At 50.2% G+C, this 25009-nt stretch overlaps 1 protein-coding gene across 3 annotated transcripts in view; it reads left to right on the top strand.

Annotated features, from left to right (window-relative positions):
* The window catches only part of CEMIP (cell migration inducing hyaluronidase 1), a 170235-nt gene that overhangs the window by 74749 nt on the left and 70477 nt on the right, over window positions 1–25009 (top strand). The window lies entirely within an intron of this gene.

Below are 25009 nucleotides of genomic sequence, written 5' to 3'. Positions count from 1 at the left end.
CCCCATTCCTAACACCCCACTGCGCTTCCTGCCTGACCCTGTCCTGGTGGGCACGCCCTCTGCTGCACCCACCTCCATCCTGAAACCTTCCCTCCAGGGTGAGAGGCAGGTGGTCCTTCTACACACCCAGGTCAGCTTAAATCCCCAACTGTTTTGCTGTAGGCCAGGCCGGGGGGCAGAGGGAAAAAGACATATCCAGAAAGGGTGGCCATGGAAGGGGGTTTACACAAACGTTTTGCAGTATCAGTTCTAGAAAGTTTCTGGTATGGAGCTGGATGCCGCCCCTACCCACATAAGCTTCTGCACACAGGCTGGTAGGGAATGTGCTCATTTGTTCACTTGCAGTCACTCAACCAAGTAGATCACTGCTCCCCTCTAGCCCCCAGGACAGTCACACTTACCTACCTTGTAGGTCTCCACATTTTCTGAGACAGGCTTCCCTGCCCACCCTTTCCCAGTGGAAGGCTACGTCTCCCCTTACCCTCTTTCAGGGCACGGTGTCCATACGCTTAACGTAATTCACTGCCGTGCTTGTGATCATGCACTTGTTGTGATGACTGATGATGACTGGCCACCCCCAGGAAACTCTGAGGACACAGGGGACAGGGCTGTTACATGGAACATTGGTTCCCCAGAGCCTGGCCCAGTGCTGGCATGTGGTAGGCACCCATTAGCACTTGTGGAATGAATGAATGGATGGATGAATCATAGACTTTGGAGTGAGGCAAAGCAAGGCTGGGATCTTGATTCAGCTGCTTCCTAGGTGTAGGACCATGATCATCTTTTTGAGTCAAGTGTCTTCCCTTGTGAACAGCAGCAGAATTGCGCAGAATAACTCACCAGACTGTGCTGTTGAGAGGATTATGATACTGCGGTAACTCACGTGGATCTCCATCCACGTGGCTTCTTGCCATGATGACAAGCATTGACAGTGATAACACTTGCTAGTACGTCCTGTGTGCTCAGAGGGCATCATGTGACTTACAAGCACTCTCTAATCCAGTCTTCATGGTCTTTGTACACCCACTTCACAGTTGAGAACGTGGAGTTTCAGCAGGGCTCAGTGACTTACTCAGGAGCATGTAGAAAACAAGTGTCAGGGCCTGTATTCTCTTCTTTGATACTTTTATTGAGATATAATGGACATATCACACAATTTATTCTTTTAAAATATATTATTAAGTAGTGTTTAGTATATTCACAGAGTTGAGCAACCAACATTACTACCACTATCTTTTTAAAAAAATTTTTTAGGTGTACCATTTTTTATCTTTTTTATTTTAATTTCCAAATATTAATTAAGGGGGTACACGTGTTTTTGTTACATGGGTACCTTGTGTAATGCTTAAGTCGGGGCTTTGGGTGTGTCTGTCACCAGAATGGTGTTTGTTGTACCTAGCAGGTAAGTTTTCACCCCGCACCCCCACCGTCCCCTTCTTTGCCTTCTCACGTCCTCCGTGTGGCTTCACGCCCGTGTGCACTCAGGGCTTATCTCCCACTTATTAGTGAGAACATGTGATGTTTGGTTTTTCATCCCTGAGATACTTGACTTAGGATACTGTTCTCCAGTTCCCTCCATGTTGCTGCAAATGACATTATTTCCTCCCTTTTAATGGCTCCATTCCAGTACTCCATGGTATTCACGTACACCACATTTTCTCTATCCACTCATGGGTTGAAGGACACTTAGGTTGATTCCTCATCTTTGCGATTGTGGATTGTGCTATAATAAACATTCGAGTGCAGGAGTCTTTTCAAAAATATGACTTCATTGCCTTTGAGTAGGTTCCCAGAAGTGGGACTACTGTATCAAATGGTGGGTCTACATTCATTTCTTTGAGGAATCCCCAAACTGCTCTGGCAGTCCCACTGACTGTGTCAACGTTCCTTTTTCTCTGCATCCATTTATTGTTTTTGACTTTTAATAATGGCAAATCTGAGGGGTAAGATGGTATCTCATTGTGGTTTTAATTTTCATTTTCCAGATGATTAGTGATGTTGAGCGTTTTTTCATATGTTTCTTACACCCCTATTTTTAGGACAATCCATCACCCCAATTAGCAGGCTCCCTACCCATAAGCAGTCACTCTTCATCCCCTCCTCCCTCACCCCCTTAGCAGCCATGAAGATGCTGTCTGTCTCTGTGCTCTGCCCATTCTGGACATGTCACAGCAGTGGGACCACACAGGTGTGTTCTCTTGTGTCTGGCTGCCTTCACATAGCATATGTTCAAGGTTGGGCCGTGTTGGAGCACGAATCAGTACATAGCCCCCTCCCTCATTTGCAGTGTCACTCTCTGTAACTTCAGTTACCCTTAATCAGCAACCATGATACAAAAATATTAAAAGACAATTCCAGAAATAAGCAATTGGTAAGTTTTAAATTTTGCGCTGTTCTGACTAGCATGATGAAATCTCATGCCACTTCACTCCATCCCACCCAGGACATGAATCACCTCTTTTTCCAGCGTATCCACGATCCTCTCACTAGTTAGTTACTTAGTAGCTTTCTGGGTGACCAGATAGACTATGGAGGTATCCAAGGGCTTATTTTACGTTATAAAATACCCTTATTTTACATTATAATGGCCCTAATACAAGGGTAGTGATGCTGGCATATTGTTATAATGTCCTATTTTATTATTGCTTATTGATGTTTATCTTTTACTGTGTCTAATTTATAAATTAAACTTTCTCAGAGGTATGTATCTATAGGGAAAATCATAGTTTAACTTGGACTATATGGGTTCAAACTTTGTGGATCCACTTACATGTAGTTTTTTTTTTTTTGAGACAGTCTCACTTTAGAGTGTCTTGGTGTCATAGCTCATAGAAACCTCAAATTCTTGAGCTCAGGAGATCCTCTTGCCTCAGCCTCCTGAGTATCTGGGACTACAGGTGCCCACCATGATGCCCGGCTAATTTTTCTGTGTTTAATAGAGATGGAATCTCACTCTTGCTCAGGGTGGTGTTGAACTCCTGAGCTCAGGTGATCCACCCTCCTCAGCTTCCCAGAGTTGTAGGTGTGAGCCACCCCGCCTGGCCAGAGTTTTTCAGTAAGTGTTCTACTGAGTGCACCTGTGGCTCCTGCCTCCCCTCCCCCCTCCTCTGCATCTTCTGCCTTGCCACCCTGGGACAGCAACCTGAAGGCCACGGGGTTGGGGATCTCTATCATGACCACTTCTCCTTAATGAATAGTAAATACATTTTCTCTTCCTTTCGGCTTTCTTACTACCATTTTCTTTTCTCTAGTTCATCATATTATTATAAGAATACAGTACATAACATATATATATATATAAAACATATAAGATATGTGTTAATCAACTGTTTATGCTATTGTAAGGCTTCTGGGTAGCAGTAGGTTATTAGTAGTTAAATGTTGGGAGAGTCAAAATTTATAGGTGGATGTGTGGCAGGGGTCAGGGATTGGCCCCCTAAGCCCCATGATGTTCAAGAGTCATCTGTATACAGGGTTAGGAACTGAGGTTTCAGGCATCCCCAGGGGTCTTGGAAGATCCTCTGTGGATAAAATGCACCTACTGTCCTTCATTCCTTTCTATGGCTGAGTATATGGTGTGGATGGATACGCCATGGTTATTCACCCAGTCATCAGTTGATGGACCCTTTGGTTGTTTCTGTTCTTTATCTGTTATGAATAATGTCACCACGAACTTTCATATGCAAGTTTTTGTGTGGACAGATGGTTTTGCTTCCTTTAGGTACACACCTACGATTGGAACTGCTGGGTCACGTGGTGACTCTGTCATCAGCAGTGTGAGGAATTGCCAGACTGTTTCCCAACATAGCAAAGGCTGAGAAGGACACTCAGATTTAACCTGCCAGGCGGTGCTCATCCTCTGCTGGTCACAGTCACAGTTGGTTGGTCTGGGGCAGCTATTCATGGGCGTGGCTGTCTGGGCTGATGGAATTAGTATTCAGACAGGATGCACGCAGCTTGTCTCCTCCATGGGGTGGTACAAATCCTTCCCAGGCTGAACATTAACAGAGCATCGGGCAAAGTTACTGTTTGGTGCCCATGGCAGCTTAGAGACCAGGTTATCTCTTATCTCAGACTTGGAAGAAAGTAAGGAAGGCCTACCTGCTGAGGCCCCTGATGCCACTTGGTGGGGAAGCATTTGGGCAACAAGCTCAAGATCTGAAAGGTCTCAGGCAGCTGAAATGAAAATGAAGCTTCCTGTGGGTGTGAAGTCCTAAATCTTGGCTCAGCAACTCAGCTGCCAACACTAAATAAAGCCCAAGAATTGTTCCTGCTCCAGGGAAAAGACTTGGGGAGACAGTCATTGTCCTCCAGATGTTGGCTGTGCATGAGAAGCCCCAAGAACATGATCCAGTCCAAGGTCCCATCCCAGAACATCCAGAGTCAAGATCTCTTGGGAAAGCTTAGGAGTCCGATGCTGCGCATTGGAAGAGTAAGAGTTGTCTTGGACCACACATTAAACACACAGATGCTAACATAAGCTTATGAGCAAAAGGAAAAAACAAAAAGATCTGTGCATACTTTTTGTGATATGACACAACAGATAAGCAAAAAGGTCCTCACAAAATCAGCCTGTGGCTGGTGGGCTATAAGTTGGACACTCCTGGCTTAGGAATTTGTGTATTTTAGAGTTTTCAGGTGGTCCGTATACAGCTTGTGGAAACCTGTGAGGAGTGGACTTCAGGCTCTAGGAGAGGAAAACACTATCAAGGAAGCAACTGGGAACTCCTGGAGGGTGGGCTGGGGTCTGGACCCACAGTGGCTCCACCACTTCGTGAGGAGACAGAGAGCTCAGTGGCTGCTGGGTGGTGGGCCCAGTGTGGAGATCAAATCTTTCATCTGAGTGCCACATGGGCCTTTGGAATCAGAGTCCAGGTGTTTCATCCACTGCAGCAAGGTGCCTCTGATGGTCAGTGGCCATTGTAAAGACCGGTCCTCATTTGAAGGGCTCAGAAGACCCAAGCGGAGGCCGTCTTCTTGCAGCCTGGAAAACTGTGGGGTTGCTCAGAGTGTCAAGGAGCAGATGGTGCTACCCCAGATGATGGGATGATGGCAAGCGGTGGAGGTGCACCACCCTTCCTGGGACTCTGTCCCATGATTTTCAGTGACACTGTGATGCCACCATGCCCAGCTATCTAGCACTCCTCCTCAAATACCTCCAGCAGGGACTTTATCCCCAAGAGTGAGCCACACAGCTCTGGGCTGAAGGGAAATGATCTTCAGGCCTTTTAGAAAGAGATGACCAGATAAAACAGGAATTGGATAGTTTACCAGAAGGTGGAGAAAGGGCTGAGAAGGAGCCTTGCAGGATACCACTCGGTCAGCAGGGATGAGGCAATGTCTTCTTGCTCTGGCTTCCACAAGCCACTCCAACTCTTCTGATTCTGGCCTCCTGGCCTCCACCAGCCTTTTTTCTACAGAGAAGCCACTCATGCCCCATAGTTCTGGGAAAGGGGCCAAAGAGAGGTTAGTTTTTGAACAGCCACCCCTTAGCTATTTCTGCCCCATGCTCTGACATGTTGCAGTGGCCTCAGAAAACCCACTTGACACATTTACAGGCCTGTTGGCTCCAGAATAGCTGGTGAGGAAGGGCAGAGCCTCAGCCTTCCAAGACTCAAGCCTGTGGGCCTTCTCTCCTTGGCCTGGATACGTGCAGTAGCTGATGTTTCTAGGGAGAGAGAAATTCGGTTGCCGTCTCCCTGTGTATGGAGTGTTTCCTGGGGTAACAGGCATCAGCAACAAAGGAAGGAAACCACCTCTTGATGTTCCTGGGAGGGTGAATCCTCAGAGGGCCCATAGGAGTGCCAGCTGTGTGGGCAGCTGTCGGGGGCAGGGGAAGGTGAGCACCTGATTGGGCAGGTGCGGGGCCTGACTGGAAGCCAGCTTCCGGCAGCTGGCTGCCACCCCCCGTGTGCCAGATAGAAACTTCAAATGCTCTGACCGCTTTGCTGGCTCCAAGGTTGCAGCCTGCCCACAGACGGGAAGGGGCTCCCAGGTGGGAGGTGGGTGTGGGAAGCTATACCCCAAAGGCAGGTCTCCCCACTTTCTGAAAGCGGCACCAGCCCACAGGGCACGTGTGGCCCCTTACAAGGGGACAAGTGGATTTTCAGGGTCGCCCCAGCTGAATCTTGTCTGTGCTCCTGGAGCTCAGCCCCTAGCCTCTTCACAGTCAGTGTGTCCCCTGATGAGCTCCCCTCACACACGTGTGCTCACACCATGGTTTCAGGGACCTCTTCAAGCTGTGTGCACAGCCCATGCCTCTCTCCTGATCTCTGGACCCACCTAGGCTACCCCCAAAGCTCCCTACATCTGGCCGCCAACAGCAGCTCAGATTCAGCAGGGTCTTCTCACCAGCTGCCAGTTCTGCTCCCCATTGCCTTGGCCAGGGGCCCATCCGCCACCTCAGCCATAAACCCCTGAGTCAGCCTGGCTGTGCTGTCCTGCTCACCCCTTCACGTGGCAGGATCAGTTATTATCTGCCAGTGACTTGTCAACTCCCAGCTCATTGGCCTCCTTGGCCCAGCTTCAGTTGCTCATGTACTGAATGAATGCAGTAGACAGGGATCAGGAAGGACAGGTGGGCCTTCTCTTAATTAGAAAGTCAAGTGTGGTTGAGTGGAGTGAGCCCAGAGAGAGAGAGAGAGAGAGGAGGCGTGCATGCTAGAGGACAAACCAGGAACCAGGCTGTCAACTTGTGATGAGGGAAGTTTTCAAAAGTGCAGCTGAATTGAAATATGTCAAAGAAAGCAAAATATTTGAATAATGGGAAGGGGGTCCAGGTGGGGCACTGAGCCAGCAGAGAAAGGCAGAGAGGCGGAAAGACCAGGGATGTCTTGAGTGAGTGTGTGTGGCCCTGCTGCGGCGCCGGCACGGGGACTTAGGTAAGGGCCAGCCTCTGCTAGGCCATCAAGAGATTAGGGCAGCACCACAGGCTTTTGAGCAAGACATTTTCTTTGTTTCAGAAAGTAAAGAGTGTATGTTTCCAGAAGATTCAGTTGGCAGGATGGGCAGGAGAGAGGCGGAGCTGCTGTGGTTGTCCAGGTTGGGGTGGCCGAGTGGGGCCGGGTCGGGGTCTGGGGAGCGTGTGTAGAGCAGGGGTGTTATTGGGGGGAGCTGACTGGGAGCAATTCCCAGTCAGGGGCACGTATTTGAGGCAAGAGTGAGGACAGCTTCTGTATTGGCATACTCTTTTCACTTGTCTGAGGAGACAGGTCCAAGAGTCAGTGAGAAGTCATGTTAACCGGGACCACTGAAGTTGAGGGTGGGCGGAGGGAACCTTCTCCCCACAGCTGTCCCCCCATGGTCCAGAGGAGCAACGTGCAGCTCTGTCCTGGCCTTTCTCCCACGGCTGTCTGCTCACCTCCTTGCTCAGCAGGGCTCTGGGGTTGTCCGTGACAGAAACCCGACTCAAAATGAATGTAAGCCAGAGGAGAAGATGAGGGCCCAAGAATCCTAGTAGGATTGAGAGACCCAGCTGTGGGAAACCCAGAACGTGGGCCTCCAGCACTGACAGGGCTGCTGCCTATGTCAGGCAGCTTCCACCAGACCAAGGAGACTGGCATCAACTCTCCCTCTCTAGCCCCAGGCCTAAGATCCCAGGGAAATGACTCACTGGTCTGGCTTGAGTCAGGGGTTCACCTGTGCCCAGTCACCTGGGCTGGGGCTGGGGTGCTGCCAACCCCCATGGAAGCCCCAGCCATGACCCTGTGCATGGAGCAAGTCCTATTGGAGAGGTGGGCAGGCAGCCCTGGGGTCCACCGCCTCTGCACAGCAGGACCTGGGAGCAAACAGGGAGGGCGAGGAGGCAGTGGCATTGTTGGCTATTGGCTGATGAACTTAATCCCTCTCTGTGTAAGGTTCTTTTGAGAGTTAACATGAATCATTTGTTTATTGATCTGTTGAACGTTGATTTTGTGATTCAGAAAACAACCAAGTACCAAATCCCTATTCTGTGTCAGGCCCTGGAGCAGAGATGGAGTAGGGAAGAAAAGGAGGCTCCTTGTCCTCTAGTTGTTCATGTTCTAGCAAGGGAGACCCATGTATTAATAATAAATTCTATAATAATAACAGACACATGTTAAATAGAGATGGAAGTTGTTACAGTCCAACCAGGTTCATTGCACGTTGTGCAAGAGGAAGCTGATACGCTGAGACCACAGGTGTCACAGCAGGGAAAGAGTTTAACCTCATAGGTGCCATGTGAGGGGATAGGAGGAACTTCTCAAATCCATCTCCCAGAAAATTTGGGAGAGGCTCAGCGCCTATAGCTCAGTGGCTAGGGCGCCAGCCACATATAGTGGAGCTGGTGGGTTCAAACCCACCCCGGGACTGCCAAACAACAATGACAACTACAACCAAAAAATAGCCAGGCATTATGGTGGGTGCCTATAGTCCCAGCTACTGGGAGGCTAAGGCAAGAGAATCACTTAAGCCCAAGACTCAGGTTGCTGTGAGCTGTGATGCCATGGCACTCTACCGAGGGTGACATAGTGAGACTCTGTCTCAAAAAAAGAAAAAAAAAATTGGGGAGAAATGGTTTTTAAAGATAGTTTGATGGAAAAAAAGCAAGACAACTGGATCTGCTAATTGGCGGGTTTGAGGCAGAATCGCAGGGGTGCACACAATGTCTTTGCCCAGTCTGTTCTTGGGTAGAGGTCGCAAGACTCATTGAGTCAGTTTCTTGGTATGGGCTGCAGGTCTGGGTGGGTCAGCTGCTCCACAGGAATGCAGGGCCTGGAAGACATCTCAAAAACCAGCCTTAGGGTCCATGAGGGTGATGTTATCCGTGGGAGCAAGGAAGAAGGCTGAGTATCTTCATGACCATCAGCTGTGTGACCCACAGTAGTGAGCAATTATAGGAGAGCAAGCCGGGAACAATGGCTGGTTATATACATGTTGTCCCTACCCCAGTTCCTGCCTCATGGCCCTTCTTAATTTTATATAAAGCAATTTCAAAATAAGAATCTCTTGGGAATCCATCAGAGGCCGGATGGGCAGTGGGGCCCTCAGGCAGTGGTGCTGGAGAAGAGCCTTTGAGGCAGAAACACTGCCGGGAAAGGCACAGGCCGTGAGCTCATGTTGGATGGGCAGGATCTTCTGGTGGTTGAAGGTAGCCAGGCGTAGGTGAGAAGGTACAGTGGGGGACAGAGAGTAGCAGGAGGTGAGGTTTGGTCAGCATCCAGGGGCCACTTCTTGAGGTACCTCCTATAGCATCCTAGGTTTGGCAAGAGTGTAAGATTCCAGATCTGCCTTTGAGAAAGACTATTCTGGTGGCAGTGTAGGTGACTCATTGGAAAGAAGAGGAGACTGGAGGTCACCGGGAATGTCAGGTGGAAAGGAGCCGTGACGGGGTGGCAGGAGGCCAGAGGTGGAGCTTCACCAGGGTGGGAGGAGGTCTGGAGCAGGAGAGGGAGGAGGTCAAGCTTGCAGGGCAGGAAGGGGCCTCTGTCTGAGGGCCCTGCTGTCCTCTGACAGGCCTGTTACCTCCTTAGCAGAGCAGCCAGAGGAAACACAGTGGCTTGAACGCCCAGCCGTGTTGAGCCAGGACAGGTCCATCACTTGCTGATGATGTGCATTTGGACAAATGGCATAGCCTCTGGGATGTGGTCAGAGTTAAACGGAATAGTAAGCATATAACCCAAGGCTTGGTGCACAGAGGGCCCTTGAAGTACATTATTTAAGCCAGGATTTGAACTTTTTGGCAATCAGTGGCTACTTCCCATTTTTTGTCCTAATTGGAGAGGTATGATTAATGACTAGAGGCAGTAATAATATCAGTTTTGTAGTGAAAGCTGCAGTATTGTTCTCACGGCATGGGAAGCACTCTGACTCAGCCTGCTGATGTTTCTTCTGGCATGGTCTTTTCTACTGAAACAAAGTTTTTTAAAAAATCTTTTGTCCCCATTCAAAGAAGAGTTCACGCCTCTGCTCTCTGCGTCAGGACCCTGGGGAACAGCCAGATAAGGTGGTGCTCAGCTCATGCTCAGTCTTGGAGGAGGAAGATGAAGTGTGTGCCCTGTTAAAAGTCTGGAAGGTGTTTGTTTGGTTTTCACCATCTTTGTTCCAAGGTGGACTGAATTTAGAGCAGTCCTAATCAAGCCTGAATAGCTGAGGGGCAGAAGGCACACCCCACCCACCCCCTGGCCCACACCCACCAGTGCCATTGTCACGAGTTCTTCACGGCTGGGCTGTGCAACTCACTCCTGTGTCCGAGGAATCAATCCTGCTCTTACAAAGTCCTGGCCACAGAGATGGGACTGTTGCCACACAGCAGCAGCATTGAGAATAGGACAGAAATCCATGCAAAAAATGTGCTTGTTGTGTCTGAAAGTTCCAATGCCCATTTAAGGCCTAGGGAGAGAAAGATCAGATCCTTCCTGTATGGGCTGAAGAACTAAGACTTTTGGTCACAAGGAATAGAAACCAAGCTGAGCTACATTTAGCCAAAGGAAAATAAAAAGCATGAGGGTTGGATTTATTATAAGGACCCAGGGGGTGTCTCTTAGCATCAAAGGCGAGAGGGAATAAAGTCAGGTCACAAGAAGGGACAGGAACCAGGAGAAAAACAATCAGCTGGCTCTGGTCACTTGTGCCCCTGGCCCACTGCAGTTGGCCTAGGAGTCGGGAATGCTGTTGAACAAAATGACCCCAGAGGTCCCATCCTGAGGAAAGGGAAGACCACAGAACGTCCCAAACAGGGTGGAGGCCTTGGCTCAAGGCAGAGATTGGAGGAGTCTTAGAGTGTGGAGGTCTCTGAAGCCCTAAGAAGGAAATTGACCCAATTCATATGGAGGGGATCTCATAGTAGGGGGCAGGGCTGCTTGAGAAAGAGATCCAGAGAGCTTAGATTCTAAAGGCTCCAGAACACGCAGTCTGAGGACAGAGGTTATTTCCTCATTGCTATCACCCTCCACCGCAGTTCTCAGATTCCAGGACAATGGTGTATACATAAGAAGGGCTGAATAAACATATAGGTTGAATCATATGGAACTGACTTTTTTGTAGATCAAAACGGTTAAGCACAGCCAGTTTGCATTGTCCTGCCTACTGCTTCACGCGCGCACGCATGTTGGGTTGTGTTGGGATCTGGCTTTGAATATTTACTGTGGGACCTCAGGCAATTCATAAGATCAATGGTTTCAAGGTCCTTCCCTGCACCAAGGTGCTGGAAGCACGGTTCCCAAATTTAACACCCAGAAGCACACTGACAGTCAGAGGCAGGAACAAGCTGGAGTCAGAGAGATCTGGGTTCAGGCCCCACCAGGGGCCCCTTTCTTTGGGGGTCTGGAGGCCCTTGGTGAGCCAGTGTAACTTTCCCTGAGCTGACAGTGCCACCCCCTCTCTCAACCTGGACCACACTCTCCCATTTTATAGTGAAAAGCAAGGAATAACTTTTTCCAGTTGAATTCTCTGGAAGATCTTAGGCAACACAGCCAACTTGAACTGATCCCAGGCCAGCATCCTGGCCACAGCTCAGCTCAGCAAACTCGTCCAGAGCCCGAGGTGGGGGCTCAGCTCACTGCCGAGCAGCTCTTCTTGGCTATCAACCAAGCGTGGGCGCAGCCCCCAGGAGACCAGGCTGAGGGCCCAGAGGATGCTCCAGGCACTGTGCAGTTGCTCTCCTTGAATTCCAATTTTTTTTTTTTGAGAGGTAGAGTCTCACTTTGTTGCCCTCAGTAGACTGCTGTGGCATCACAGCTCACAGCAGCCTCCAGCTCTTGGGCTTAGGTGATTCTCTTGCCTCAAGAATTCCTTTTTTTGTTTGTTTGTTTGTTTGTTTTTGTGGCTTTTGGCCGGGGCTAGGTTTGAACCTGCCACCTCCAGCATATGGGACTGGCACCCTACTCCTTGAGCCACAGGTGCCGCCCAGGAATTCCATTTTTAATAGCATCTGTAAGGCAGGGAGCCCAAGGCTGACCCGCGAGCCCGTTGTCCTGACTTCTCAGAGCAAGGCTCTCTCAGAAGCTCCTTGAGCACCCATAGTCCCTTTCAGTAAAATGGGTCAGTTTCCATTCTGCCCTTTTGCAGAGCACAGCCAGCAATGGAAGATAACTTTATAGAGAGCTTACTGCATACCAGATGCTTCCTAGAGCACTTTGTATATATCATTTCTTTGAATTCTCTCAAAATGTTGATTAGGAAGAAGGTACTAATAGCCTAACATGCAGAAGAGGAATCTTAGTCTAAAAGGTGCGGGGGAGGTAGTGGGGCGAGAAAGGAAAAACGGAGAGGGAGAGGGAAAAACAGTGGGGAGAGGAAAAATAAATCCACAAGATAATATCATAACATATTATGAAGCCGCTCTTATTATAAAAAGATTGTATGGGAATTTCCCAGCCTCGCAGACCCACTGAGTGGTCCATGTGGGGCAAATGTCCATCTTTTAAAAGTCAAAGCTCCTCCTCACTAAGTTACAGGGACATTTATGGAACACTTGCTGCGTGCCAGGTACTCTGCTGGCCACTTCCTTCTTTCCCTTGTTATTCCTGACAACATATTCTGTTATCGTAAGCACAACTCTTGGGGCTGGGATTTGAACCAAGGACATCTGCCTCCAAAACATCTTGCTTAGTTCAGGAAGGACAGCAGCAAGCACAGCTTAGTCTGGCTGCATTTTGATAACAAAGTTGTGCTCTTTTTTCACTCCTAAATTCTATCTGTTTCGGGTTCCCTAGAACAGTAGCATTAAGGCAGTTTTGTGGTAGATGTATTCATATAGTTACATACTACGTAGCAATGATCAGAAGTGAACTTCTGATACCCACTGCAGCATGGCTGGAGCTCACAAACATGCTGAGTGAAAGGACATAATGGATCATTACATTTATATAAATTCAGACCAGGCAAAATGGTGTACAGAATGTTTCTGATATTGCTCAGCTGGAAGAGTGGTTGCGTCTCATGGAGGGAGTTGACTGGGAAGGGCCACAAGGAGACTTCCTGAGTGATGATAACATTCTCTATCTACCGGGGCCTGGGTCACATTCATAGGCTTTTGACAAAACTCAACAAATGGGCATTTAAGGTCTGCATGTTTCGTTACATGTAAATTTTACCTCAAGAAGATAAAAATTAAACAAATGAATATTGGAGTCTAGTTAATAATGTGTGTGCCAAAGTGTTTCATGGTGTATTCATTTCCTTTTGAAACATATCAAAAACTAAGCTTGATTTCTGGATGGATGGATAGATAGATATGAGATAAGGTAAATAAAAAAATGTTACTGATAGCGTCTAGATGGTGGGTATGTGAGTGTTTGCTGTGAAATTCATTCAACTTGGCTGTATGTTTAAAGATTTCTGCGGTGGCACCTGTGGCTCAGTCGGTAAGGCGCCGGCCCCATATACCGAGGGTGGCGGGTTCAAACCCGGCCCCTGGCAAACTGCAACCAAAAAAAAAAAAAAAAAAATTTCTGTAGGAAAGTGTTGGGTTGGCAAGGAAAGGGATTCTGTGGAGCCCTGGGGTCCCCTAGTGGTGAGTCAGGGGTCCCAGAAGTCAGAATTGGAAGGCAAACTTATGCGAGCAGGAGCCATCACCTTTGCTTATGTCTGTCACAGATCTTGCAGCCCTAAGTAAGCACTAAAATTCACGTTCCCCTGGGTCTGAGTTTACAGAGGGAAACTGAGGCACAGAGGATCCGTGTTCAAGGTCTCTCCAGACTAGAACTCAGGACTCATGTTTCCAGCCTCTCCTCCCAGTTTGCCTTATCATCGTCCAAAGAACACAGGCTTTTGTTCCATGGCTCAGGGCTGTGAATCACACCTGCATCCAGGGATCTAGGTAACTGACCCCAGCACAGGGAGCCAGTGGCACCTAGGGCAGTAAAACAGGCCTGTGCGTTAGAACTCACCTGCCAATGGCTTCCTGTAGGTGTATTTGAAGTCGTAGGAAACTGGGGTGGTTTTTACAAATAAATAACCCAGGATAAGACAAGCCTCTCAGATCAAAGGAGAACTCTGGCCCAAACTTGAACCAAAATCAAGCGTGCTCTTTCGACTCAACTCTGGCCGGGCAGAGGGAGGAGTGGAGAGAGTCTATCTGCTGTGCAAACATCCCTGTCTCTGCCCTTCCTGGGTTTGTGTGAGCCTGAGAACAGGAGTCCTGGAGGAAGGCTGTGCTCTCTGAACTGCTGCCAGGCCCTGCCCCATGACATTCCAGCCTAGCTCTCAGGCACAGCAGGTGCCAGAAAATTGGCCTCTTGTTGTGTCCCAGCCCCACGGGCTCCCTCATGGGCTGCAAGCCGGCCTCAAGGCTCTCATGTAAGCCCCTGGGGCCCCGGCTCTTTGAGGAACTGTGCATGGCCTCCTTTGTCATGTGCTTGGCAGCCTTCCTGGTTAGTATCAGTGCTACTGGGGGGAGGGAAGAAGGATAGAAAGAGACGCAGAGAGGCCAGCAGCCCTGGCTCCTCTCTCAGCAAGGAGATTAGGTGGGAAGGCATCTCTGAGCAGAGGGAGATCCCTTAGAAGTTGAAATTTGCCAGCTTCAGTGTGCACACAAGTCATTGAAGATTGCCAGTCAGTGGCTGGGTCAATGTCCCTCATTTCTAACAAGCTCTTGGGTGATGCTGATGCTGCCATCCCCAGACCACACAGAGGAGCATTACTGATGGCTGAGTCTCACCCTCATGGAGCTATAGACAGCAGGTAAACTCAGTGTGAATACAGGATTGTAAACTGTATGAAGAAAGCAGTCGGGGCTCTGCAAAGGCAGTGGCAGAGAAAGCCTTCTTCAGGGGGGAAAAGCCTCTCTATGACCTGAGACCCGAGGGTGGGAGGCGTGAAGGGAAGCCTGCCGGGCAGCAGAGAGAGCCTGTGAGACGCCCTGGGGCAGAAACAAGTGTGGCCTCTCAAAGATGCCAATGTGGCAGGATGGAGGCTGTGAGAGATGAGCCTGGAGGACTGCCGGGCCACACAGGGCAGGTGCTGAGTCCTGAGGCCAGTGCAGGTACGATGGGAAGCCCTTTGGGGATTTTACACACAAATACACCATGATCCCTGCCAGCGGGTCTCTGGAAGGTGGGTTGGGAAGCGGTGGAGAGTATGCAGTGAGATGGTTCTTCAGAATCCTTAGGGAAAGAGTCTTGAAACTTGGTGGGAGCAATGACTCTCATTCTCTCTAAGGCAGGTCATGTTTTCTGGGGACATGCATGCTTGGGGACAAGCTACAATTAGGGAAAGGCCTCATTGATTAATGAACATTTTATGAGAACAAAATAACTTGTAAGGACTTAACCTCCACCTTGGCTTCCCCTTTTGACTTCTCACGAGTTAGGATTGTTTCCATGGTGAATGTCAGTGACACAACTCAAATTGGCTTAACCACAAAAGGACCTTTATACTGGCTTCTGTAATGGAAGAGCCTCAGGCATAGCTGGATCTGGACGCTCAGGCATTACCTTGCCCTCTCAGGAAGCTCTCTCAATGTAGGGGCAGAGCAGGTGCAGCAGCCCAAGCCTGCCAGCCACTACGGGGTAAAGGGACAGCTTTCCTGAGTTCCAGCCAAGGACCCTGGGCTTGGTCTTGGGTCATGTGAGCAGCCCTGACCTGATTATTGGCCTGGCCGGCTGCCTGTCTCCCACCCACCTGAAACCAAGTGCACGGAGAGTGGGGAGAGGGCGGCTAAAGCAGATCGGCAGGCTGGCAGACCCGCTGTGGGTGCTGAGGCCCAGGGCGGATTAGCCCTTCCTGCCTTTGGCTTCTGTACCTCACTCTCCCTCTGCTTTCTGAATGTCCTCCACCAGCCGTTCATAGTGGTTCACACTTCCCCCTTGTGCTCTCAGTCCACGTCTGGACCTGACCTGTCCTGAAGACGCCTGGTTCTGGAAGCAGGAGGCGTCTGCCAGCTCCTGTCACCTGCCCCCATCTCTTGCTGTTCCCAGTGCCTTTCCCCAAGTTGGGAGGTCTGTACCCCACCAGACCTTCATTTCCTGCTTGAAGGATGCCCCTCATACACAGCCTCCATACCTGCGCTGAGTGTCAACACAGGTCCCAACCCTGGTGCCTGTGCTGAGCATGAACACGGGTCCCAACCCTGGTGCCTGTGCCAGCTTCAGGTAGAGGGTGTCAGGATGAGGTTGGATTACAAGGTGCCCAGGTGGCTGCCCAGAGAACCCCTCCCGATTGTGGATGCCGATGGCTTGGTGCAGTAGAGGGAGAACAGTTTCCCTTTAGCTATCTGTGGGGAGGGAGCTGTTCCCTTCCCTGCGCCTCTGAAGGACACTGCCCACATCAGCAGCAGGGCTGGCAGAGGGGGACAGACAGAGGGCACAGCCCAGAGCCCTGGGGTGGGGGTGGGGTCATTGGCAAGGGATTCCCTCCCTTCCACCCCCTTTCTCTGTCACACCTGCACACACTCTGTCACACACTGTCACAAACGTTCATACTCCCTGTCACATACACTCTCAGCCACACACACACAGCTCAGGTCCCCAACTCCACCTGTCTTCAGGGCCTCTGGGGTGCAACTCCCTTGCTCCAGTCTGCTTCCTTCCCTTCCTTGGGTCAGACGCTTCAGACATCACTTCGATCACCAAGCAGTGTGGACACACCCAGCTTGACCTGGCAGAACCTCTGTCCTGGCAGCCAACATTTCCAGGGCTGTGCTTCCAGGCGTGTGCGGTGAGAAGCAGTTTCCTCAGATCCTGTCTGCCATCCCCTGGCCACTAGACTCTTGTGACCGTCCTAAGCTGGACCCACGTGGTCCCCAGTGACGTGCTTGAAATGTACAAAGGCCACACTCCAGAAGGCTTAGGCAGATGACCCACTGCCTCCGCTGCCATCTCAGTCTGCCTCCCAACCCGCCCCCCAACACCCGGCTGTTGCACTCCCAGCCCCTGCTGTCACTGAATCCTCTCCACCCCTCTTTCCCTGGAGCCCCTGGCCCCTTTATCCTCTCTTTCAGGTCTCTGATCCAATGCCCACTACCAGGCAGAACCTCCTCCCACCCCGGTGGTTTCTCTCCCAGCTTGTGGGCCCAGCAGCCGTGCACAGCCGGCATTTTCTTGCTTATGTGTCCCCATTCTTCCTCCTCAGCCCCCTCCCCATACCGACTGTCAGCTCTAACCTAACTCAGGGCAGGGTGTTCTTGCTGTGTCTCAGTGCCTAGAACCACCGTGCAGGAGTTGTGATAGTAAACATGGATCACGGATGGAAGTGATTAAACGCTGGCAGAGACCGCCATCCATTCCCTCCCACCCATGCACCCTTCCCCTGGCCCCTCTGTCTGCCGCCCCCCACCACAAGCTTTCCGGGTAAAGTCCAAATTCTTTCACTTGGCACTGAAGGTGCTTCATGAACTCACCACACCCTGCCCCTCTCTGTGGGTCCTTGGTATCCCCAAATCCACCAGGCATCCTCACTCTTATTTAGCACCAATTTCATCCTCTCCAAAATAATGTTGTTAGAGGACTATGTGCCCCTCTCCCTCTGTGGGGCCAGGAGCCCCTTGGTGGGGAGAATGGGTTGGAGGGGCCACCAAAATAACCCTGCTGGGGACTGATGTGGGTGGATCTTAATCCAGTAGGTGATGGGGATGGGGGTGGAGGAGGGGAGTCATTTGGCAAAAATATTTCTTGAGACTCAGGAATAAATGGGTACACACAGGCCAACTTTAGGCCAGAAGAAATGCAGTGTCAACTGCTGTTGCTAGTATTTTCAGCTAAAAAATACAATTAACAGAGTGTTTATTGCTGCAGTTGCTTATGGTGCCAGTAAAGTGCACACAACCAGCTGGGAAGATGTGTAGCCAGAGCGTTAGACTTGATTGGCTACCAGGTGTGACTCAAGAGTCTCAGGAGAGGCTCACCTCTGAGGTCTCTGAACCCTCTCACCTGGCTGCTCTTGGCATCATTTGACCTTTCAATGGCTGGCCCTGGGGGGCCGGGCCATGCTGCTTTGCCCAGGGGGGCCAAATACAGGACCCTTGGCCAAGCCATGTCCTGAGTGTCCCCAGCCCCTGCAGAATACAGGACCCTTGGCCAGGCCATGTCCTGAGTGTCCCCAGCCCCTGCAGAATACAGGACCCTTGGCCAGGCCATGTCCTGAGTGTCCCCAGCCCCTGCAGAATACAGGACTCTTGGCCAGGCCATGTCCTGAGTGTCCCCAGCCCCTGCAGACCTGGCCCGCCCCAGGAAGTTCCAGCCAGAAGAGCTGTTTGGCCTGCTGCAGAGAACACTCGCAGAAAACAGCCTTGGAAGCCAGGTGGCAGCTCCTGCCCCCAAATACCTCCTTATGTGCAGCGGTTTATTAGAAGCTAAGGAGCCTAGGCTGAGCTGGTGGGACTTAGATCCTCTTTCCAAATGGGGCTCGCTTATTTATAGACCATCTCGTGCACTGTGAGGGCCAGACAAATGCCGATTTGGGAAAGGACATGAGCCTCCTGAGAGAGGAAACCCATAAAGGAAGAAGCCACCCTGTCTATGCAGACTGAGGCTGGAGAGATGGTGGGGAGAGGCTTAGCGCACAGGCGACCCGGCTGCCCTCCTGGTGTGTGTTACCAGGACACACATGCTCGGGTGAACCTCTCTCTTAGCCTCCCTAAGGCCGCAGAGCCAGGTCACCTGGCGGGGGACCAGGTAACTGAACATGGACTCTCCCCTCCATTCGGATGAGCTGGCACCTTCACAGGGTGGCAGGAGGAAGTGTCCTGGAGTCCCCCAGCGCCATGCATTGAGGTAGAAGGATGGGGAGCTGGAGCTCAGCTAAGCCCCAGGCCAGCAGCTGTGTTTTCATCCATGGAATCCCCCAGAAGCATGGGAATTTAATACTAGGATGAGAAATTGAGGTCATCTTTTATTCCTCCCCGCTCCTCTTTTGGGAGCTGTGCTTTGCCTGAATGTGAGAGACAAGCAAAGCTCCCTGGAATAAAGCAAGGAGGCAAGCTGTGGGGCAGAAGTGCCCTCTGAGGCAGAAGGCTCCCCCTCCAGACCTCCCCATTCTGTGCAGTAGGGAGGCTGGGACTCTGGCTTGGGGGACCCACAGCACATCCCATAATTCAGGCAGAACCTCTGCCCAGAGTGGAGGGGCTCCCATTAAGTCATATTTGTGTATTTTCCCCTAGTTCATAAGCACATTGCCCCACAGGGGTGGGTTTCCTCTGTGACTTTAGGAAAGTATCTCTTGTTTAGATACGCCTCTCAATGGAGGGTGCAGTGCTATCAGTCCATCAGTGACAGAGGCTACCTCAAGGCTGCAGCAGTCATGGTGTGGGAGGCAAACTTGGGTACTGGCCATGCGTTGTCCTTTACAGAGGGCCACTCTGAGCTGGGCACTGTACAACACTTTGTGTGAGTCATCTCACCATGTCTTACAGACCTGAAAGTCAGCTACTAGTATTCTCCCATTTATAGCTGAGGAGATTGAGGCTTAGATTGAGGGAGTGGCCAGGTTCACATACAGCTCTTAAGTGGCAAATCTGAGTCTTAAATGGATCTATTAATATCTTGTGACAAAGCCTGAATGCTTAACACTTAGCCAATACCCTGTCCAAAGTTTATGAGGTGGACCCTGACCAACGGTTGACAAGGATCTCTTTTGAACGTGATTAGCACTCTGAACTTGTGGGTCTCAAACTTAAGCACACATCAGAATCAGCTAGAGACTTACTAAAACATACCTGGGGCCCACCCCAAGATTTTCTGACTCCATGTGTCTGGGTTTCTAGCAGGTGGTGCCAGTGCCACTGGTCTGGGCACGCCACCATCAGATCCATTGCTCTGAACTGATCCTTGCCTTGAGTTCAGATCTCCTAAGCCACTCTTTAAGGATGGAGGCTCTAATCAGAGAATTAAAGAAGCTTCTACGATGATGGAAATGTTCTAGATCTGTGACACCCAATATGGTGACACTGGCCACATACATGGCTATGGAACATTTGAAATGTACCTAGTGTGACTGAGGAGGTATATTTGAAATGTACCTGGTATGACAGAGGAGGTTTTTACTTTTGTCTACTTCTAACTAAATTTAACTTTCATAGCCACATGTGGCTGCTGTTCTGCACAGCATACTCTAAGCAAAATGCAAGTTAGATTTATTTGTATGGATAAATTATTTACTCATGTGTTTAATCTCAGCTGAGTAATTAAGAGTTGACTCTTCATTGGGTTTGCTGGGTGGGGGTGATGCTTACTGTGCAGGTTTTGTGCCTGTTGAATAGGGTGTCAAGACCAAGTGAGTTGAATGACTTGGAGGAAAAAATGGTTTCAGAGCTGCCTTTCTCCTAGATGCAACTGGCAAAGGCTTTGAAGCTATCAGCTTGATCTGGTGGTGTGATGAGGGATTTGGACTTGGTGTAGCACACAGGATTTGCTCTGATATGCAAAGCATATGGGGCTGGGGCAAATCCCTGATGGTGAATTTCTGTCATCAGGTGAAACTGCAGCCTCTTTCCTTTTTGGTTCTCCAGGTGGCTCCTTTGATATGAGAGTTTGGCTCCTTTGATATGGGAATTTCCCATATCAAAGGAGGTATTTTGGGGAGAAAGATAATTTAAGACTCTGGTTATACACAAGGTACCTGAGGCATGTGTTTACCATCCAAACAATGAGTTAAACTGATGCCTCAGTTAAAGCAGGCAGGAATGGATGGGCCCAGTCTTCTTGTCTCCCACCCTTCCTTCCCGGCAAGCAGGGTAAAGAGAAGAGAAGATGACGCATGTCCTGTAATTTGGGCACAGACAGCAATTCTTCTATCAGTCACTAGTTCCCATTTCCCCTTACTCACCCCAGATCAATGTGAGAAGCTCTCTTCTCTTCTATGGGTCTCAGTTTGCATATCTGTAAAATGGGAGGGTGGAGTGGAAATAGATCCTTGCTGTTCAAAGTGTGGTCCACAACTAGCAGTATCAGCCTCACCCTCACCAGGGAGCTTGTCAGAAATGGAGACTCAGGCCCCACCCCACACCTGTCCGGTCAGAATCTGCAAGTTCCCCAGTGACTGATACACACATTTAAATGCCAGCAGGAATAGTTGTCTTACTTTTTTTTGGTAGTTTTGGCCAGGGCTGGGTTCGAACCCACCACCCCCAGTATATGGGCTCGGCACCCTACTCCTTGTCTTACTTTTATCAGCTCCTGCATTCTGTAAGCCTGAAACTAAATCACAAGTTGTTTCTTTTGCCTTTAGGAATTAGAAGCAGTTTCTGGAAAAGTAACCTGGCTTTAGAGTGTCTCTGGGGTTTTTGGTCTTTGCAGCAATGAGAGAGGTTTGAGCAGGTGTGATTTCAAAAGGAAAAAGTAGCTCATGCTAGAGGCTTATTTCATGGGACACCTTGGAATGTTCCCAAGTGATGAAGCTGAGAGTCTTCTGTCTGAGGAGGGTGCCTTGGGCCACCTCTCCCAGGGGTTCCTAAAGCAGCCACACACATTCCACCTAAGGAGATGGTGCAGATGGCAGCCCTGCTGAGGAAGGGCTGGAGGGTGGGAGCTCGGGCTGCTGGAAGTTCTCCAGTCGCGGAGCTCTTCCTATTTCCCTGTGATCTAGGAAGGTGCTTAGGCTGCCCTGCCTCCTGCCTGCCACCTCTCAACTGGAGAAAAAAATGACCTGCATACACATGTGTCATTTTAAGGGAAGTGTCAACATTTATTCGGCTCAAATCAAACAGTTCCTCTGAACTGTGCTAAGTGAGTCAAAGAGTGCACATCTAAATTGCCATATCTGGACAATGATGACATCTTTTTACCTTTTCTTGCCTAAGAAGACAGTAACTTGCCGTTTGGGAGTACGGTTCCCTGTGTACTTGTCTCTCCAGAGAGACCCTGGAGAGGCAAGATCCACATCTGATTCCTCTCTGTACCTCCCACAGGACCTCGTCCACAGAGCAGGGATGTACAAACTGACATTTTTGAGTGGACGAATCTCAGTTGACCCTCACCATAGCTCCTGGTGATGAGCAGTATTATTGTTCTCTGCTCCTAAGGCACAGAGAGCTTGAGTGACCTGCCCAAGGTCACACAGCTGCGGGTCAAAGCTGGAACTCAAACCCAGGTTTTCAGATCCCATCTCCCAGGCTCTCTTTTCATGCCCTGAGTGTCCCTGAGATCAGCAGTCCCCACTGCTGGACGACTGGCCAGGCACAGTGCTGCTTTTGATTCTCACAATGATCCTGGAATTTAGGGTACATCATTTCAGTTTTACAGATTTAAAACAGCAGAGTCTGAGTGGTTAGACGGTTCTTCCACCATGGGCCATGTGACTGGGATTGAAGACCCTGGAGCCCATGCCCATGGTCACCATACTGTCCTGCCTCTTGCCAAGCTGGCTAGTGGCTGTGCAGGTTGGACAGGGTGAATCATGGCTGTTCCTCTATAGTCTCCTGTTCCCTCCTCCTCTCAGCTTTCCCTTCCTCCTTCTTCCTTTCCTTCAGATAATCCCGAAAGGAAGTCCTGGCTTCCACAACAGGAATTCCTGCCTCTCTGGGCAGCAGGAATCTCATGCTCATGAGGCAGGGCTGTGGCAGGTGTGCTCTGACGAGTGCATTGCTCTGGGCCTGTCTGGAAGCTTTCCTAACAATGATCCTCTCCCTGTCTCCTCTTGCCGTGCAGGTGACAAGCCCAGGTCTCCAGTGTGGCTGTGGCTATCTGAATCGGGGGGAGCACGATTCAGGAACCGTGTGAGCAATGGCAGCAAAGAGACATGGAGAAGCCAGCTAGAAAGATCTCCCACTCCTCCTCCTTCTCCAGGGTCTCCTCTGCCTGAGAGGTCTGGAAACACAGGATGGACCAAGTGGCAGCCGGACTTGGGGATGGCCAACCGAGGGAAAACCGTGGCTTGTTATTGTGAAGACTTGTGGAATGCCCCGAAGTTCTGGCCTTCAGAAGAGGGTTCTGCATTTTCCTTCTCACTGGCTCTGCTAAAGTGATTCACTGCACCCTTTATGGACAGGCCAGCTCAGGCCCTCATGACCTGATCTTTGAGCAGCCCTCTACTCAGTGTGGGCAGTGGTCAGCCAGTCTCCAGCCAACAGCTTCCTGCAGAGTCTCCTAGGACTGTTAGCCAACACCCTCTCTTCAGAGGCCTTCCGCAGCAGGGAACTGTTTATCTTGCTGGCTGAGAAACCAAATCCCAACTCTTGTTGCCCGAAGGTGGTCAGTGACTTGTGGAGAAGGCTGTCCTCCCTTGGAGAAGAATTCCCAAGTAAAATTTGGAAACTTTTCAGGATTCGCTGCAACAGAATGTTTCTCAGGGCCCGGGTATTTAGGCCCTGGAAGCTACTCATGGGCAGGGAAGCCTTTAGGGCCACTCGCTCAGCAATGGAATTTGCTTCTTCAGGCAAGAGAACTTCTTTGCCGCTGTGGCCTAGGCAGCTGGCTCTGGGTCTCATTTTTTTCCTTTGAAAAAAGGAATTTGAGGGGCATCGCTTGTGGCTCAGTGAGTAGGGCATCGTCCCCATAAACCAAGGGTGATGGGTTTGAACCCGGCCCTGGCCAAACTGCAACAATAAAAAAAATAGCCAGGCATCGTGGTGGGCACCTGTCATCCCAGCTACTCGGGAGGCTGAGATAAGAGAATCAACTAGGCCCAAGAGCTGGAGGTTGCTGTGAGCCGTGATGCCACGGCACTCTACCAAGGGCAACAAAGTGAGACTCTGTCTCTTATTTAAAAAAAAAAGGGCGGCGCCTGTGGCTCAAGGAGTAGGGTGCCGGTCCCATATGCCGGAGGTGGTGGGTTCAAACCTAGCCCCGGCCAAAAACCACACACACACACAAAAAAAAGAATTTGAGCATTCGTTCCTCCAGGTGTGGTTGTTCTTACATCTATCCAGAAAATGACTTTTTTTGCCTTTGAACTGACCTAGACATAATCAGAAGATGTCAGAGCTGCAAAGCCCATGTCACCAACCTCCCCACTCTGTACGTGGGAAGTCTGAAGCCCACAGAGGGAAGGCCATGATGAGGGTCACCTGGCAAGTCAGGGCAGGAGGGACACTCCCACCTAACTGCCTCCCACACCCTGCCCCCAGCTGTGCCATTTGTCACGTTCCTTTGCTGAGTGAAGGTGCCAGCCCAGGGCCCAGGGGTCCGGGTTTCCCTGGGGCAGGGTGTGGGAGGCAGTTAGGTGGGAGTGTCCCTCATGATGATTTGGGGCATTTTGGCAGCAGACAGCAAACTACCGTTGATTTTCCTGAATTAGTTGAGAATTGACAGCAGGGCTCTCCTTTTTCCCTGAGGAACACAAAACTCTTCTGTCCCTGGTGTCCCCTTCTTTCTGTTGCAAAGAGAGTGAAATTGAGCACTGCTCTTTGGGGACCCTGGGAAAGGTGCTCTTCCCAGCTGCGGCCATGCGTGACTTCACAACCTGGCCGAAGTGACTAGAATGGGCCCTGTTGTTCTCAGCAGACCAGGCCTGGGTCAGGCAGGGTGCTGGCTAAGAGGACACCACTGGCATTGATTCTGAGAGTATTATTTCCTCCCTCCCCGGCCTCCCAAGCACACCTGTGGGGGAGGGACCAGGCAGAGGGCCCAGCGTGCTCCTTTTAGACCCTCCCGCCTGCCCCAACTCATTGAGCTCACACAAAGAGCTTCACTTTGAATGGAAAGATCAGAGGTGATCAGATTTGTCGTCCTGAGCTGGTTTGCAGGGAGGAGCCTGTATCAGGTGAGATAGATTCTGGCCCCTTTCTCAGTGTGGGAAAATATCTTTGTTTCTGGGCACAACTACAGTCATACTCGGGGAGGAATTGGGGCAACAATGGGGAAGCCTGTCTAAGCTCTCTGTGTGTGCCCCAGAGACTGGAACACAAAGATGTCTCTCCCAGTGGCATTGTGTTCTGAAAGAGAAATCTCACACCTTTTTTAAAAAAGTTCCTATCTTGATGTTTATCTAGAGAGATTCCCATATTCACCTTTTATATGAATAAAAGGAAAAGAAAAACAGCAGTGGCTTTAATAAAACAGAAGTTTAATATCTCTGCCAAACGTGTATAAAAATAAGACCATCATCTAGAGCTATTTTGGCTCTACATAGGATAGGGGCTAGACTCTGGTTTGTTTGTTTTTTTTTGCCATCCTCA

The sequence above is a fragment of the Nycticebus coucang genome, chromosome 6, assembly GCF_027406575.1.
Source record: "Nycticebus coucang isolate mNycCou1 chromosome 6, mNycCou1.pri, whole genome shotgun sequence".
Classification (NCBI taxonomy): domain Eukaryota; kingdom Metazoa; phylum Chordata; class Mammalia; order Primates; family Lorisidae; genus Nycticebus; species Nycticebus coucang.
The sequence above is the reverse complement of the archived record's forward strand: the minus strand, read 5'-3'. Positions and strand labels throughout refer to the sequence as shown.